The 3847-nt window shown below is 38.7% G+C and overlaps 1 pseudogene; it reads right to left on the reverse strand.

Moving 5' to 3' along the window:
• Positions 1-1883: 1883 nt before the first annotated feature.
• LOC123130486 (senescence-specific cysteine protease SAG39-like) lies at positions 1884-3274 on the reverse strand (annotated as a pseudogene).
• Positions 3275-3847: the final 573 nt, after the last annotated feature.

Genomic DNA, 3847 nt, shown 5'->3' on the forward strand with positions numbered 1-3847 from the left:
TTTTGTCTTATTTTCGATGCAAAAAGGGACCGTAAAAAATATATAATCTCCGTAAAAAATATTTTATGTTACCTAAAATTACAAACGTAAAACATAGTCTAAAATACACATAAACTGCAAATTTTCTTGTCTTATGACCTATATTTTTATTTTCTTATGTCAAATTTTACGTAGTGAATCAATAGGAATGTAACTATTTGAATTCGAAACGTAATTTAATTATAAAATGATCGTAAGATTACCTCGGATGAAGAATAACTTATTCTGCAGCCTGGGTGATGAATAGTAACACTATATATATTTTCTTCTGTACTCTTGGGAGTATGTACTCCCATTCTCAATATACCTCATATACGCATTAATTATACTTCTTTATTATTCTCAATATACTTCATTAAATATTCTAAGATACCCCAATACGAGTTTTGTTGAAAAAATATCATCTGCAATGTACTTTTTGTAATATACCTTTTTCATGTACAAACACATCAGTATATACGTAAACATTTAAAAATATGTAGACTCACATGAATTTTTTCATGGAACTCATTTTGGGGTATCTAATAATTACTAATGAAGTATATTAAAAATAATAAAGTGCTATAAAAAATTTATCTATGTGGTATATATGAGAAGCGGGAGTACGTACTCCCAAGAGTACACAACCATTTTCCTATATATATATATATTATTTAATCAAGCATTTTAAAATGTTAAATGTATATAGAAAGAATGTTGACAATTTATTAAAAAAAATTATGGAAAATTTTGATCATGTATATAAAAATATTTATCAAGAATTTGAAAAAATATTGAACAAGTATTTGGAAAATGTTAATCAAGCATTTGAACAATGTTAAATATGCATATAAAAATGTTGACCGTGTATTAGAAATTGTTAATCTTGTATTTGAAAACATGTTTAAAATGTGTATATGAATATATTGGTATTAAAAAAATGTTAAATTGGTATTGGAAAAATGTATAACATGTGTTAGATAAATATTGTTGACATATATAAAAATATGTAGAATGAAAACTAAAAGATACAAAGAAAATAAAAAAAATGAAAACAAAAAAGAAACAAAATAATCCAAAGAAAAAAGAAGAAGAACAAAAGGATGAAACAAGTGCAAAAAAAATGAAAAAAAACATAGAAGGAAAAAAGAAAAGCAAACAAAAAAGGAATAGATAAATAAAGAAAATCAAAGAAAAACAATGAAAAAACCCTAATGAAAACGGAGAAAAACTGCTGAGAAAACAAAAGAAAAAGAAAACGAAAAAAACCTGGAAAAATGAAGAAAAAACAGTTAAAACTTGGTTCACGATGAACCCGAGGCAAGCCAATGGGTAAGTGTGCTTGCTATCAGGAGACCAAGGTTCGAATCCCCCTGTGCTTCCTTTTCTTCTCTCTTTTTCCTTCATTAACTATGCGCGAATGGGCCGACTTGATTACTGTAGACCGCTTCAGCCGAGACTATAGTCGCCCCCCCCCCCCCCCCCCCCCCTCCTCGTTCCTTTTTCTTCCCTTTTTCCATCACCGAATTAGCCATGGGCTAGTTATATTTCTCTTGTCATTTATCTGTATGTAGTCCATATTTAAATATTCAAAACATTGTATATTTGTGAGCGAAGTGAGTATAGATTAATTCAGCACCCAAATAATAGCAAATGACTTCTTAAAAAAATTGTTATACACTTAGTCAAACATAGAAATATTTGACTTTAGAAAAACTAATACATGAAACAGAGGCAGTATATTGAAATAGCTAGTATTATTCTCTCCATACAAATATAAATACGTAATCACATAGTGGTTTACACAATCATGCAGGTGGTATATATGTGTATACACAGGCTTCAAAGGTAGGAGTATATAAGCGCTATGCCGTCGGGTAGGAAGGCTGCATGGCGAGTCCGCAGAGGCCTTGCTCATCGGGGACGTCCCTCTCCATCCTGATGAATCCATTCTCGCCCCATGATGTGCCCCACGAGTTCTTCATCACCCAATACTTGGTCCCGTCGCCGGCGACGCCGTACCCGACCACCGCAATGCCGTGGTCGAGCTCCGTGCCACAATCGCCGGAGAGCACGCCGCCCTTGTAGAACCGGAAGAGGTTGTCCCCTCCATCGACGGCCACGGACACGGGCTGCGCGGCCACCGCCTTCTGAAGCGACGCCTCATCGTTGGCCGGCACGTCCTCGTACCCCTTGATGGACGCTGCGGCATTGGACTCCTTGTTGGAGTTGCAGCTGCCGTCAGTGCCTGTGTAGGGGTAGTTGCCCTCGGTGGTTAGGCCGCCGTTGTCAGATGAACTCAAAGGCGTTGTCCATGAGCCCCCCCCCCCCCCCTCGCACCCTTGGTCCATGCCGTCCACATCGCAGTCTACTAGTTCCTGCTCCGACAGTGAGATCAATTTCCCGGTGCTCAGCTTCACAATGCCTTCCATGGAGGCCACCGTGGAGAAGGCCCAGCAACACCCTGAAATACACAAGTGTTGATAGGTTAGTCACTGTCCATAAAAAGACAAGAATAATTGAATAAGATAGTGTAAGCTGGTATGGTCATGTGCATTGTTCTCATTTCCAATAAAACTTGAAATTTCAAAATTTCAGACAGCAGGTATGGAAATATTTTCATTTCTGCTGACAAAAATCAGCCAAACACGAATCTGAGCCAATTCAAATATTATACGAACTTTTATCAATTGAAATATTCTATGTGAACTATAGCTAAAACCTAAGAAACTTCAGCAATATCCGTGGTGCCTAGAATATTTCTAGAATCGAATTCTAGAACAATTGACAATAGTCACGCGTAATTGTGTGAATATGAGCTTACCACATTGGCCTTGGTCTTTGATGGGAGTGACCGCGCCTTTGGTTCTCCAGTCCATAAATGTCGGGAGAGCATCGAGGCGAACGTTCGCATACCTAAACCCTGTCTTCCTGCCCTTGTTACCACCCACCGACGCCTTATACCCCGTGTGCGTAGCCCTGAATTCATCGTCGGTGATATCCGCAAACTGGTTAGCCTCGAGCCAAAACTTGTCGGTCCCTGCATTCACCGACTCGATGAACACGACATTGGCCTTGAACACCTCTAGCCGCTGTGCTTTCTCAGCAATGTGTACACACGGCCATACTTGGCCATCCACTGCTCGTGCCTTGCGACAATGGACCTATCGTCAGCAAGGTCCCGGGCTGCAAGAGTGCTAAGCACGCAGGCGCATGCGAGGATGGCGAAGAGCAAACCTTGTGAGTAGCTAGCCATGGCCGGACGAGATAGAAGGTGGAGATCGATGAGGTTGTGGTGATCTATCTTGTTTGTTTGATGATAATTGGCGGTGTAATGTGGATCATATTTATAGGGATTAGATGAGTGATGGCTCGGTTGTACTGAACTGCTGGGATTCTAGGTAAGGATGAGAGTGATTTGCTGCGTGCCGTGAGAGGAGGTACAGCAGATTAATTCTTGTTAAACAAAGGAATGAATTAGCTTGGGGGACGAGCTGAGAACAACAGAGACTAATTCTTGTTAAACAAAGGCATGGATTATTATTTGGTTGAAGAATGTTGAGCGTCTAGTTTGCTCGTTAAACAAGCATGTGGATGGTAATATATATATTTGACACTCCGGCCAAAGCGGTAACTTATTTTGTAGCGGTTGGACATGTTTTTTAACGCGAAAATCCTACATCTACGTACTCCCTCCGGTCCTTTTTACTCTGCATATTAGAATTCTCTAAAGTCAAACTTCATAAAGTTTGACCGTATTTATATGAAAAAATATCAACATCTATCATGTTAAAGTTATATAATATGAAACTTTAAGTCATGACACATC

This window comes from Triticum aestivum, chromosome 6A, assembly GCF_018294505.1.
Source record: "Triticum aestivum cultivar Chinese Spring chromosome 6A, IWGSC CS RefSeq v2.1, whole genome shotgun sequence".
In the NCBI taxonomy this organism is placed as follows: domain Eukaryota; kingdom Viridiplantae; phylum Streptophyta; class Magnoliopsida; order Poales; family Poaceae; genus Triticum; species Triticum aestivum.